The sequence below is a fragment of the Gorilla gorilla genome, chromosome 14 (assembly GCF_029281585.2).
Source record: "Gorilla gorilla gorilla isolate KB3781 chromosome 14, NHGRI_mGorGor1-v2.1_pri, whole genome shotgun sequence".
Lineage (NCBI taxonomy): Eukaryota > Metazoa > Chordata > Mammalia > Primates > Hominidae > Gorilla > Gorilla gorilla.
The window spans coordinates 43878730-43894023 of NC_073238.2; the positions used below are offsets into that span (position 1 = coordinate 43878730).

The window sequence follows — 15294 nt, forward strand, 5'->3', positions numbered from 1 at the left end:
TAGCACTATTATAGGATATCATGAATGGGTGGGCATAGTCAACGGCGTCTTTTCAGCTTTCCTCAACAAGAGTGGCTGGTCAACCTCATGGCTGGCATGTGGGCAGCTGCCCAGCAGTCAAGGAGTGTTCCAGACTGAGTGTGCACAGAAGGGGCAGGGCTCACACAGCTGAGTGAGCTGCAGCCACAGGTGGGAGAAGGGGATGCTGGCCACGATGAGAGAGGACGTGGAGTCTCAATGACAAGGGCAAAACCTGTGTGGAAGGAAGTGATCTCAAAGCAGGATCCACTTCCCCCCAGATGTTAGGAGGCCCAGGTGCAAGAACTTACATTTTGAAAAACAAGTCAGATCAGATGGGACTAGCGGACACTAAGGATGGAGACGGAAGGAGGTAGGCATGGTGTTATAAAAAAAGAGGTAAGAAAGAGACAGAACTGAACACGGTCTTGAGAAGGAGCAATGGAGGTCCCTTAACAGGCAGAAAGAGACTCAGAACAGAAAAGGAAATTAACCGTGGTCAGTGCCTAAGACCATCAGAGGACAGGTCATAACTGACCTAACATGGACTCATTAATCCCAGGTGAACTGAGCCTGGTACAATGGTAGACCAGTCTTTCTCCTGTCATCAGAAGCCACTGCCAATTTGGGCGTGAGGGGCAGGGAGCAGATAGGAGGATTGATCTTAACAAGTTTAGTACATATCAAAGGGAAAACCCCTATTCATAAACATTCAATTCACGTACAATGTATAGAAGACTGACAAATAGAGACTAGTATAATTGGGAAAATCATGAGTAACATGCTCACAAATGTTGAATACAGTTTAACATCATTCTGGATGTTAACATGATGTCACTAAGAGAAGTGGAAAAAATAAGAAAAACCCTTCCTGTCCAAGAGTAGGAAAAATTATGAATAACTTGTAATAAAATATGACAAAATAATGTAGCCATTAAGAATGTCTTTCTAGACTATGTATGGACAATGAAGAAATGTTCACGACAGGTTCACAGAAAAATACTACAAAAGTATATATTTTTGGATAAACAAAGTACATATGTATTCTTTAAATGCCAGATAAAAAGTATATCAAAATATTAATAGTAATTTTACTATTCACTATCATAATACTTTTCAAAATTCTCTTTAAAAATTCTATTTTATTTTTATCATAAAAAAAACACATACAATCTTTCCAAAGTCATTCTGCATTGCAGAAGGCATGTTCACCTACGGGGAGTACAGGCAGAGAATACCTTTCACTGTGCAAAGCATCACTAAAGACTACATGAGCTCGGCCAGGCGCGGTGGCTCACACCTGTAATCCCAGCACTTTGGGAGGCCGAGGTGGGTGGATCACCTGAGGTCAAGAGTTGGAGACCAGCCTGGCCAACATGGTGAAACACCATCTCTACTAAAAATACAAAAATTAGCTGGGCGTGGTGGCAGGCGCCTGTAATCCCAGCTACCCGGGAGGCTGAGGCAGGAGAATTGCTTGAACCTGGAAGGCAGAGGTTACAGTGAGCCAAGATCACGCCATTGCACTCCAGCCTGGGTGACAACAGCGAAATCTGTCTCAAAAAAAAAGACTACATGGGCTCATTCGAAACCAGCCTGGGCCACATGGCAAGACATCATCTCTACAAAAAATTTAAAATTAGCCGGGCACTGTGGTATGCATCTGTGGTCCCAGCTACTCAGGAGGCTGAGCCAGGAGGATGGCTTGAGCCCAGGAAATCAAGACTGCAGTGAACCGTGATCACACACCGCACTCCAGCACTCCAGACAGAGGGAGACCCTGTTTCAAAAAAAAAAAAAAAAAACTAAATGAGCTCCACGACCATAAGAAAATTGAATTGGAGAGAGTAAATCAAAGAATCAAAAGTATAAGGATGGGAAGGGTGGTTCAAAATTATGCAGCTTAAAAAAAAAAACCAATCGTCCACTTGTGCAGTGAGCGGCAGAGAAAGAAACAACGGCACGGTGCAAGGCCCCAGTCTCACTGGGCAGCGGCTCTGCCTACAATGAAATACAACTTCTGAGCTTGGACTCTTTTAAAGGCCCTGGGGTCTACATCTGGCTGACCCCAGGCAGCTAGTGACACGCTGAGGATATAACTAAATTCCACCCAAAGTGACTGATCCCATGCCTGTTATGTGCAAAGCACTGTGACAGCTGGGGTTTAAGAGAAATGGGCAAACCCCCAGTCCTTATTCTTGGAAAGCACAGAGTGGTGGGGTGGGGAGGGGGGTGCGAGGCTATGAACATACACTCCTGGAGCACTAGGGTCCCAAAGGAGAGTGTGGGACAAAGAAATGGTCTGTCTCAAAAGGCCACTACTTTCATGGGGGAAAAAAGGTGGCCTTCCATCAAGAAGTACAGAGGCACAGAGCGATTTGGGCACTTCCATATATCGAGCTGGAGGCCTTGGTTATAAAGACACTTTACACTCTTCTAAAATCCACAAGCTACAGGCAATGTGACTGCTCAAGTCTGGCACAAGGGGGCCCAAGGGCCAGGGTGATGACTCAACCAGGGGTTTCAGTCCTTCAGGCCTCCGTGACTTCACAATCAGAAAGCCTGAGAGCCCCGCCTCCCCGCCACGCGCTTCTGCCTACTGACTCAACAGGGCTGATGGCAGAAGTTCCCAGGGACCTCTGAGGTCCCATAGACAAAGTTTACAGCCCACCATTCTAAGTCTTACAGCAAAAGCATCATTACACGGAGAGGGGTGCGGAAGGAGGCAGGGATCAGAGGTTCCCCAGGAGGAGGGAGAGGGGTGGGGAGGAGGCAGGGATCAGAGGTTCCGCAGGAGGAGGGAGAGGGGTGGGGAGGAGGCAGGGATCACAAGTTCTGCAGGAGGAGGGAGAGGGGTGGGGAGGAGGCAGGGATCAGAGGTTCTACAGGAGGAGGGAGGGGGTGGAGAGGAGGCAAGGATCAGAGGTTCTGCAGGAGGACAGAGTGGGGGAGAGGCAGGGACATGCGGGGAGGAGAGGACATGAGGCTCTACCACAGGTGCCATTCCCTGGGCTGAGCAGCCACCAACTGCAGAACAGCTTCCAGGCACAGTGGGGAAGTTGCCCAGCCAAGAACAACTGCCAACAGAGGCCCCAGTGCAGGCATGGCAAAGACCACAGCATCGGGCCTCAGCCAGGTTAAAGCAACTCGGGAGCGCCGGGATCCCACCCACTTACACCACGAAGAGGCCCAAACAAATAAACAAATAACCCACAGGCCGAAAGTAGACAATGCTGTCTCAGGAAAGAACCCAGTGCGATCTTTACAGCGTGAATCTGTTGCTGAAATGGTTTGCAGTCAGTAAACCGTTTTCAACTTTTAATGTCATGAGAAAACATCAAGTCCAAAAGAACCTAATATAATACCAATGAGTACGTATGTGGGTGTAAAATCCTAAAATATTAACTGAGATTATATGCATGTTTTTGTTGTTATTTTCTTCTTTTCCATCATTTGCTGTGTAGTCTAGAATGACATGTCACGTTTTCAATGACATGTCATTTTTTCAATGAGAAAACAATAGTAATAACTAAAAACACCTAACATCCTGGGCACCAGCCAAATGAAAGTCCTTTACATAGTTTACTTCATCTTTTCGCCCCCTTATCAGGTAGGCAATACTTTGCATTCTAGAGACAAGGAGACGCAGGCTTGATTACAACTCAGTAATTCTCAATGCTGGTTGCACATTAGAATCATCTGGGGAGATTTTTTTAAGTAATAATGCCTGGCCCCAGCACAAATCAAACAACTTCTATAACATTCTCCCAAGGAACGTCCCCAAGGGCATTTGACCAATGAAAGGTGCAGTTGGGGTTCAAGTCTCACTGCCTCCAAAGCCTTGAACTGCTCTCTGAATTACATCAACAAATTCTGGGGAATGGCATGGCAGCGAGGGCAGTGGGGAGAGGGTGTAAAATACAGAAGAGGGCACAGATGGCACTGTGCCCTGTTGTAGGGGGCACAGGTGACATCGCACCTGCCTCATCGGGGGGGCCAAGCTCTTCCCACTGACTCAACTCGGCCCCCTCAAGATGCTCCCCCAGGGCAAGGGCTGCATCCTGATCATCCTTCTATGCCCCTGGCACCTAGCAGGCACCAAATAGTATTGACAGGACCACAGCACACCCAGCAGTCAGTAATCACCAATGACCTGAAATTCAGGAAGCTAACAGGGCACCCACTTTTGTCTCAGGTAATCATCACCATGACCATCAACAACTTGTGAGGGTCTTTCTATCAAAAGAGATCTTATTAGCTGAATACTGAATGGTTTCATTCGCCAACGAATAAATTTGTTTCTCTAAATGAATATAAATATAAAAAGATGCTAGTTACAGATTGAAATCTAAAGCAACAGTCTTGTCTAGGAAGCCCTCTCCAAGCCCGTCTCCTCACAGGTAACCTCTGTCACAGGCTGCACCCTCTGCCCACCCCCTTCACCCCAATCAGACTATCGCCCCCATGCCACTGTGGGGACCAGCTCAGGTCCCTACCACTCTTCCTGTCCAGGTTTCCATAGGCCCAAATTCATTGTGTTCAACAAGGCACAACGTCAAGGTCTCTGTTTCTACGTGTGTAAAATGGGGATGGACAGTCCGGCCACTGCAAGGTGCTGTGAGGCTCACATGAGACAATGTACTAGGAAACGCCCAGAAAACAGAACTCGCTGCTCTTCAAATGCAAAGAACCATCAGCATCACCCCATGAGTAGCTATTAATTCCTGATAATAGTATTTTTCTTTTAAATCCCAATTACAACCTGTTGGTCACCTGTCTCTGCCTCACAGAAGCAGAGGGCAGACAATCCCCATCAGCTTAAGGTTCCCGTCACCAGGGTTTCCCTTCATCGAAGCTTTGCCACAGTCACTGTAAGTACCACCTACTCCACTCAGCTCAAGTCTTCCAATTCTGTTTACTCAAATCAAAGATGACATAAAAAACGAGAAGCCAGTGGAAAAGCTATCAAGGACATCTTCACAAAAACCAGAGAACACCCGAAAAGCGTTTCCTCCTGAAGCCAGCAGGATGAGTGGAGAGTTGATGTCTTTCGACGTGTTTCCATCATCACTCGGGAGAGCGGTGCTTCATCAGGAGAGACGCCCACGCCCTGTGTGCAGAAATGTATTACAACAAAAACAGGTATCCTATCCTATCCTATTGGAGCCAGGGCTCCTCTGACACGTGCCTTTTCATCACACTTGGGCAGCATGGAAAGAAAACATCAGTCTGCACACCCTGTGGGCAGGTCCGCAGGGAGACTCTCCACTGCCTCACAAGTGCAGCGTCAGTGAGCCAGAACCAACCAGGGAGCTGGCCCTACACAGTGGGAGCTTCCACAAAACAGGCTTTAAGTTCCCTGCCGGCACTGCATTCGGGCCTTGGAAATGGCTATGGAACTGGCTCTCACATCTTGGAAGAAACTTGTTCTTTAAACAAATTTGTTCATCTATTTAAAAAGAAATGTTTTAAACAAAGTTCCCCCAAGATTAGAACACTGGCACTTTAATTTTCTGAGCCTCTAAGGTTTCCTGGGAGTTAAATTAGTTTTCTTTCCCTCCTTCTAAATATTTCCTCTTCCAAAAGCAAAAGGAGAATCAGCATTGCAAACGAGAGCAAAGCAGAGGGTTCCATGCCAACCTAACTTAATTTTCACTGGACATTCACAGTCCGATATTTTCCCACTCATTTATTCACTCAACAAACCTTTAATAAACCCAGGCAGTCCACCAATTCACACATAGGCCTGGGAACACCTTAATCCATAAACTCCTGGAAATTTTCACTTCTCCCCCAGTCTCCCCACCATCACGAGCAACTTTTTTTGTGAAAAAAACTTGAAACTCCTAGAAAATTCACTGGTTCGAGAGGAGACAAAGAAAAGCTATGGACAATGGGGCACAGCCCAGGAAATGACCTGCAGAACAGCCTCACAGTGAGCGGGGCCTGCTAGAAACAGCCAACATCACACAACACCAGCTCCACGCCACACACATGCACTGCTGCATTAAATCCTCACAAGGAAGCAATCAAGTCACAATTGCTAATCCTCTTGTAAGAATAAGAGCACGGAGTGTAGCTGGCAGATTATATTGCCTGCTGTCACGTAACTTGTAATAGTAAAGCCAGGATTTGAACCCAGGTCATCTAATTCCTGAAACCCTATTCCCTGCCAGGTGCCAAACTGACTCAACTTTGACCAAGCTCATTCTCCCTGCTGCCTGATAATTCTTACTTTATTTGTTACCCTGTCTGAAATCCTACAAATATAAGAGTCATGAGTTAAGTGACAACCTCTTCTTAAATGTGATACCCCTGTAAAAATGAAGCCCATTATTATTCATGCCGTGGAGTGAATCAACGTAATCCATCCACTTCCCATCCAGCCAGCTGCTAGCCAAGACCCGCTGGCTGTGAGGTAACAGGAACTTTATCTGGGACTGAGGAAAAGTGGGTAATTTTGGCTGCAGGACCCAACTGGGGCTTCGGCGGAAAGTTGTGGAAAGGATACAGATAGCAGAGGCCTGGAAAGGGTATGTGGAAGGAAGTGGCAGATAAAGCAGATGGATTACGTGTTACATTAGAGAAAAAGTGTCAAAACAACATTATAGCAATCCTTAAAAAAAATTATAACATAAAAATAAGTGTATACAAAGAATTGTAGTGCAGGAAGAAGTGAGGCATCTGTCTCTAGACAGAAGAAGATTATGAATGGTTCCTTCCATATTTCGACAATTTTTAAATAATGAGTATGTAATGCTTCTGAATTAAGGGAAAGAAAATCTCTTTTAATGAAATCAACAAAGAGGGAGAACAAAGGAAGGCATGAGGGTCCCAGGACAAGCCAAGCCCACCTCAAGTCTGTCTAGGAGAAGCTGATAAGCGGGTACACGGGGCTTCATTATGCTCTTCTCATTTGTGCATGTTTGGAAATTTCCAAAATTAAATGTAAAAACAAAGGACTTCGTCTGGGGCTGACCCATAAAACACCGAGGAAACTCCACTACCTGCACCAAGTACCCTACTCCACAACCCCAGTGCCAGGACAGCCCCAAAATGCTGTAAGTGACAGCCACATCTTAACTAGTTAAAGCGTCTTTTATATGGAATTAGGTTGAGCCCTATGAAACTGTCAATATTCAGCCATATTTGATAATGACATAGAAAAACAGCCAAGAGTCACGGATGTGTAACAGGCAGACCTGTCCTTAACTCTCCCGGTGGTGTCCTGAGACACTTCTCTGGGCCTAAGTCTGAATCAATGGCAAGTCAGACTGAAAAGCAACCCTCTCTCACCCGATAGCCTCTATCAGAAAAGCTATATGAGTACCAAAGAACAGACTTAGGAGTAGTTCACAGGCTATTCAAAAGCTGGTGCTGTCTAAAACGTTAGGCACACACGGTTAGGAGCTATACATTGGAAGGAACGCAAGTGAATTTTGCGGTTCACCCCTTCCTTACCTTTTGACAGGTAACAACCTCACTGGGGAGATGGAACCCATGCCCGCTGGACAACAGGTGGCATGTCAGTAACCGGGCGAGGCAGGCACGCTGGTCTGTGATCTGTGACTTGGGGCAGGGCAGGGTGACCCCTTTAGGGGTCTTCAGTGGCCAGCTAAGGGATTTACACCTTTATTTAGAAGCAAAAGTTTTAAGCAAAGGAAGAGCATCCATAAAACATGATCTTGGGCGGACTAACCTGGTCTATGTAAGAAACACCGGAGGGGAAAAATACAGAGCACGAGGACTTCCAGCTTCTCAAGGTCCAGCCTTCTCCTTTTTGGTAGGAAATCAATATGCTTGCCTTACAGCACAATATTTTAATCCAACTAATATAACACCTTTGCGTAAGCAAATGCTGTGACCTTTCATATTGATCTATTTGTTCCCCGGTCCCTGTTTTATTCTCAAAGAGCCCTGACACACACATAAAACACACACCCGTAGTTACCATGGGGATTATCTACGCAGTTCATGTCATGCACAAGTAATTCCCACCAGGAAATGCCACATTTTATGGTAGGTCTTCCTGCCCTACTCACAACCACACTTTTTCACTGGTGACCAGAATTTCAGACACTCACTCCAGAAGGAACACACTTTTAATCTGACTTCTAATCTGAAAGGAATGTCACAGCCTCTTGGCATGGCTGACCACCTTGCCTGTCTTCAGTCTTCAAGAAGTACTGGTTGTACTTTTCTAATGAGGAGGCCTCCTCTTTACGTGCAGCAGACGTGCTAGTGGGCACTAAGAGAATAGCCTCTATCAGAGAGGAGAATGTGATTCAATTTACCTGAAATTCCTTTCAGGTATCTGGAAACAAATGGCCAATTGCCCGCATGCTCGCCTGAATGATCAAAGACCGGGAGAAAACCGTACCCATGGACCAGGAGGAAGCCAGCGAAGAACAAGGCAGCCCAGGATGCGGGACCAGTGCCATTCCTTCCCACCGCATGAGAGTGCCAGAGGGGGTGAAGGGTGGAGTGGCCCTTTCAGCACACCACGTGGTCCATATTTTATCATCTGTCACAGGCAGTGCCACCTGCATTGCTTTCATCGAAGGCGCCAGACCAATACCATGACCACACACTGTCACTCTGGAGTGCCACCCCAACTTGACCCCGGAGCCAGCCCCTCAATATGCCAACATTCAACTCAAATGTTCCAAACCGGGCATAATCAAAATTGTTCCTTTTTTGGTTATGGCTTTGTGACAGTCAGACTCTACATTTTCACAGAATCAGGAGAAAAGGAGAGCACAGATTACATCTATTGTTTGTTTGTTTTTTGAGATGGAGTCTTGCTCTGTTGCCCAGGCTGGAGTGCAGGGGCACCATCTCGGCTCACTGTAGCCTCTGCCTCCTGGGTTCAAGCAATCCTCCCACCTCAGCCTCCTGAGTAGCTGGGACTAGAGGCACACATCACCACACCCAGTTAATTTCTGTATTTTTAGTAGAGACGGGGTTTCACCATGTTGGCCAGGCTGGTCTTGAACGACCCCAAGTGATCCACCCACCTCAGCCTCACAAAGTCCTGGGATTACAGGTGTGAGCAACCATGCCCAGCCACTTCTATTGTTTTTTAAGGAATTCTTAAAGGCTGAAAAGAGACATTTTAACATATGCCCCAAATAATATTCTCTGCAGTCTCCACTGCCACAGAAAAACCTACTGTAAGGACCTCTTGCCTGCTAAAAGTTCACTGACATGCCAGTCATCTGAGACCCAAGACCACATTTTCATATACAAACAACATGACAAAACTGCAGTTAAATTCCAAGGCAGCTCACAAAAAGCCATTTAACCCACCTCGCTCCTAAAGTCGGACTGGGCACTCCAGAGCCACCCACCAGCCAGCAGGGCCAGTGATGGCTCAGGGCATCCATGCCGGCTGCAAGGGTAAATGAGTCCTGTGGGGCTGTGACCCTGTAGAAGACTTAAAATCAGGGACAAATGTAGAAAAAAAATCAAGGAGCAAAATAATTTCTTATAAAAATAGACAGCAGATGGAAATCACTTTTCAACTCCCCTTTCAAGGATTAAGGAAAGGTGACCTGTGCTGGGCTGGCTTGATGAGACAAGCAGCCATGCTGGGGAAGCCCATGTGACAACCAACTGCAGATGGCTTCTGGGAGATGCAGGCAGCTGCTAGGAACTGCGAGTGGCCTCTGGGAGCTGACAGCAGCCTGCATCTCGGCCAAAAAGAGGCCAGGACCCAGTCCTACAACTAGAGAACATGAATTCAGCCAACAACCTGAGGGAATGTGGAAGAGGACACTTCTCCAGTCAAGCCTCCAGATGAAAACCAAGCCCAGGCCAGCATCCAGACTGTAGCCCTGTGAGACCCCAAGCATAGGCCCCAGCTGAGCTCTGACTCCTGCTGATTCCTGGCCCACAGAAACATTGAGAAAGTAAGATGTGTGTTGTTTTAAGCCAGAGAAACAGATGACTAATAAATGGTCCAAACACTCTTGTGTGATAATGAGTGAACTGCTGTTCATTTGCTCACTGAATCCTTGGGGGGCTAAGAACCAGAGCAGCAACCTTTCTTTAATACATTGCTTCAATGGTGGGGATAACCACAACTTCACCTGAAGCTATTTCGTCTTAATGGAGTCTGAATGATTTGAAAGTAATTTCCTCCTCCTGGAAAAATGGCATACATTAAGGAGCTGTTATTTCATTTTTTTAAAAATTGGGTGATCTTCCTTGGGCCATGGTCGTAGGAAGTTATGGGAGCTATAAAGATGAGACCACACATCGTCCCTGCCCTCAGAGTGCACAGTCTGGAAAGAAAGAAGCAAGCAAGTAACTGTTCACAATGATCGATCCATGCAACAACCACCTATTATGCACCTACTGTGTGCCCTCCCTCTTTGCAGAGGCTGAGGAAGAGCAGGGAACAGAACAGAAGAGAGAAGACAGAATGTGATAAACCGAACAACAAGTGTGGCCAAGACCGAAAGGCCTCCAGGAGATGTGGCACCTATGTTACCATCTGGCACCTGGCCTGATTCTCTTCAACAGGAAAAGATGACATCATGGCGGTGCCCAGTAAGCCATAAATTCCCCCAATTCAGACAGGGTTCAAGACTTGTGCCCCAACACCACCCAAGGGCTTCCCCTCACACCTTGATAATGCACTGCCCAGCCCAAGAAGCGGAAGACTCTGACTTAGGCTATTCACTCAGGTGTCAACGCCCAGCCCCAGTGTTAGGTAACACCGGAAGATGTTCTAAAATAGTCTGTTAAGACAGCAGAAACACATCTGACTGGGGCGGCGCAGGGAAGAATGCGGAATGAACTCACTCTAATTTAAGTCATGCTACTAATTAAGCACCTAAACAGGGAAGGAAAGAAAAGGGTGCTCAAGGCTCACACACCCCAACACACAGTGGCTTCTGGCCTGTGCAGAATGTCCTCCCACTTCCCTGCTGGCCAGCAGCTAATTTTACCCACCGCCTTTGGGAAGGTGCACCTGGTAATTCTGCACCTTTGTTTCTGACATTTACAAGGTAGTAGCAGCCTCATAAACAAGGTGCTTACTTATAGCCTAATCCTCCCCAGGAACTTGAAGCTTATGGGCAGCCCCTCCTTCCTCCTTAATTCTTATTTCAAGGCAGGCTGTTCAAAGTTGCTTACATGTGGCAAAGGTCACTGGCTATATCCCCCAGAAGTCCTTCTGATTAAGAACTCTGTGTGGGCTGCTGAGCCTAAGTATGTGTACATTCCTAATATAGCCATAGTCTCAGAATTAACAATATGAACTGCCTCAAATGACTGTTAGGAATGTAAGAGAGTGGGAGACAAGTCAGGTGAGGGTCATTACACACACACACACACACACACACACACACACACACACACACACACTTTCCCTCAACTGAAGAGTTTTCCCTCTATTTTTTGTGATAAAATATCAATGATAATGATGAAGACTCCATACGCAGTAAACATTTTTAGTTTAATGGAAAAATGACCAGAGCAATTAGTTTAAAGTATTTTATAGTGGAACTCTTTTTCCCAAATGTTGGGAACAGGCCCCCAAATCTGGCCATAAACTGGCCCCAAAACTGGCCATAAACAAAATCTCTGCAGCACTGTGACAGGTCTGTGATGCCCATGACACCCACATTGAAGGTCGTTGGTTTACCGGAATGAGGGTAAGGAACACCTGGCCCACCGAGGACGGAAAACCGCTTAAAGGTGTTCCTAAACCACAAACATTATCAAGAGCGATCTGTGCCTTAAGGACATGTTCCTGCTGCAGATAACTAGCCAGACCCATCCCTTTGTTTCCCGTAAGGAATACTTTTAGTAAATCTGTAATCTATAGAAATAATGCTTATCACTGGCTTGCTGTGAATAAATATGTGGGTAAATCTCTGTTCGAGGCTCTCAGCTCTGAAGGCCATCAGCCCCAATTTCCCACTCCACATTCTATATTTCTGTGTGTGTTTCTTCAATTCCTCTAGCACCGCTGGGTTAGGGTCTCCGACCAAGCTGGTCTCGGCACCCAAACTACATCCTGTGCCAAACCCAAATAGAAGAATCAGATAAAAATGAAGCTACTCATATTTAAAGAGAGTTAGGGGACAGACAGCCTCACTGGCCAGCCTTGACCGCCTCCCTGCCCCACTTGGCTCTTATGCCCACTTGGAATTAACTCTCAAGCTGCAAGGAACAGCCTGAAATACCACTGCCCTAGAGCAGATGGTTACAGCGCCTAAACCAAGAACAAGTTACAGCAGAATTCCTAAGTAAAAGGGAGAGAAAGAGGAGTAAGGAGAAGAGTGAGAAGAATCGGAGCAAGATGAAAAGTTCTGGGGCAGGAAGAAAACTGGAAGCAGCCCTTGACCTTGAGAAGTGCAAAGACTCCAAGAGTCACAGAGAGAAACATGGCAGGATGCATCACAGCCGCTGTGCTGCAAGCCAGTGCCCGGAGCTGGGTGGCACACAGAGCACGAGACACAGCGCCCAATGTCCACGCCAGGAATGATGAGGGACAGCTCCAGGCTGATCCTTCCCCAGAGCCTACCCTGGTGACCAGGCCTCAGGGACGGAAGGCCTGGCCAGCCGTAGGATATGAAGAGTTCTGTCTGAAGGAAATGCAGGAATTTAAGGAACACACTAAAGTGGAAAGACAAGCTTGTTTTCTGCTGGGTCAATGGGTGTGGACAGTTAGCCACATGAGTCTGAAAAATTACAGCATTTGGAAATCTAAAAAAGAAGTCAACTGGGGGTTTTAGTTGACAGTTAACTTAAAAGTCAACAGACAACTAGCAGTCTAAATGAATAACATATTCTAGTACAAAACAGAATAACATATATTCTGCTGTCGTGCTGACAGGCAGACTGTACCTGGAATATGACGGGAAGCCTCACCACCTTCTCACCAGAGGACAGCCTCGATCTTGCAGCAAAGATGTCTCAGGAGGGATACAAGGAAGCTTTCAGAATCCTGAAAGGCAAGGAAGAGCCATCAGATATGTTCGGTTTCAACCTCAGAATCTCCAAGTCTGTGGCTGGTACAGTGAAAACGGATTCAGCTCAGCCCTGCAGCGGGAAGCACATGCCACCTTAACAGCAACTGAAGACAGGGTTGACGGCAAAGGGGCCCACCATGGGGCATCATCGGGGGAATTCAGGGAGAAGATGGGGAGCCAGAATAGATGCCCTCCGCACCAGAGATTCCACTGCTTTACCTCTGAAACTGACTCTCATATTTCAAAGAGGAAGATAGAAAAGCGTCACACCGGCAATTTCCACAAATCTAGGGCACAGTCGTAGGCATGCAAAAGCTCTGAGGCCCCGGTCAGGCGCCATGAAGGGGAACGAGTCCGCTCCTGACACTGGTATTGGCCAGCAAGGCCATCAGGGGCAGAAAACCTTAGCTGGTGTCTTCTGAAAACACCTGGACTCCAATTCGTACAATCGAGAATTTAGTGATGGAGTTCTATGGGTACTATTAACAGCTGCCATGGCAGCACAAAGCATACACGTGCCCGTAACACCAAGAGTCTCAGCATGGGCAGAAGGTTATCCTAAATCTGGGATGCAGGACCTTGTTGCCTTGGAATGGAATCGTGCTGGCCAGTGACTGGGAGTACGTGGTGTGAACGCAGCCTGAGGACATGCTATGAAGAACCTCATAGAGGCATGGCATATAAAGTCCTTTGTTTTCTAAATCTTACCATTTACACTCTGCACAGATTCTTGCACTCACCCAGGAGCTGAAGAGGTTTAATTAAGCTGTCTGAAATATGATTTGCACCTAATGTGAACCCAGACAAGATTATCATTACACAAAAAATGCACATAAAGATGCAAATCAACAGCTACAGTTTTATAACTTAGCAGCAAACCAGATTTCCCACAATTGGAATCTTATTCTATTCCCACCTACATCGTCTTTCATACATTGATATTTCATCCCACACTGATATTTCATTCCTTTTCACTTTCTATGTTGAAAATGTCAAACCTACAGAAGTTGAATGAATACTTACTCTTTATCTACACTTCCCAATATTTAATGTTTTGCCATATTTGCTTTATCCCTCTTTAGACAAATATATGCTTTCCTCATGACCATTGTGATAAGCAAGCTATAGCCACCATGACAACTGACCTCTACATATGTCAATAAGTAACTGCTAAGAATTACATTGTGTTACCAAACTGTAATGCCATGATCACACCAGTGGAACTGAACATTAATTGAATAGTATTTAAAACACAGTCCACAATCAAATGTCCCTAACTGTCAATTACTGCTATTTCCTGATGCTCTATCATGTACCATGAGAGCACCGAGAACAATGAAGGTTGATAAAGTCAGGCTCACAGCCCACCAGGAACACAGCATCCTGGTGCCCCACTGCAGGGTGGCTGCCAAGGGGCCATGATTGGGATTTGTAGTTTAAAAAGTTAACTCTGGAAAAAAAAAGGGGGCGGGGGGCAGAATCTAGAAGGGAAACAACTGACAACATTTGCTGCGAGTGATAAAATTTGAGCTTTCAAGAAAAAAATGGGAATTTCAGAAAACTTGTATTCGTCACCAAGATGTGGACAGCTCCCTAAAAGTTGAATTTTCTGATGACACTGGGGGTGATGTTAACAAATGGGATATTTTAAAAATATATGATGAAATGTGCCAGCATTTGGAAGATCCACGTAATTCAGTAAAACAGTAATTCAGTAAAACAGAATCCTAAATGTGCAGACTGATTTGAAGTGCAGGACAGACCCATTATTTTAGAACAAAGAGCTTACCGAGATGGCTTCAGATTCCACAGTGGAACCCACGATTGCCTGTGGAGTTTTAATGTAGTATCAAGAAAGAATATCTACAATTACCTGAAAAGGCCACTAAAGTGTTCCTCCCTTTCTAGGTACATCCCTGTGAAGCCATATTTTCCTTATATACTTCAACTAAAACAACACGTCCAAACTGACTGAATACAGAAGCACATATATGAATCCAGCTGCCATAAGCTAAACATTAAAGACACTGGCAAATATGTAAAACAATGCCACTCTTCTCACTGATTTTTTTTTTTTTGTTCTGGAAAATAGCTATTTTTCATAAAGATGTTACTTATAGTAACACAAAATGGGTTAATCCTTGTTATTTTAGGTAAATTAAGACATTTATTTCAAGTTGTTCTAAATTTTAATTTTTTTTTTTTTTTAGACAGGGTGTCACTCTGTCACCCAGGCGACAGAATGCAGTGGCACAATCTTGGCTCACTGCTGCCTCGACCTCCCTAGACT

General features: G+C 45.8%; 1 protein-coding gene across 2 annotated transcripts in view; it reads right to left on the reverse strand.

Annotated features, from left to right (window-relative positions):
- Positions 1 to 15294, reverse strand: part of SLC7A1 (solute carrier family 7 member 1) — an 88153-nt gene that overhangs the window by 31494 nt on the left and 41365 nt on the right. For both annotated transcript variants that reach the window (XM_031001307.3, XM_031001308.3), the window contains exon 2: positions 12880 to 12979. The gene's annotated coding sequence lies outside the window, so the exon portion shown is untranslated. The remainder of the gene's footprint in view (positions 1 to 12879; positions 12980 to 15294) is intronic.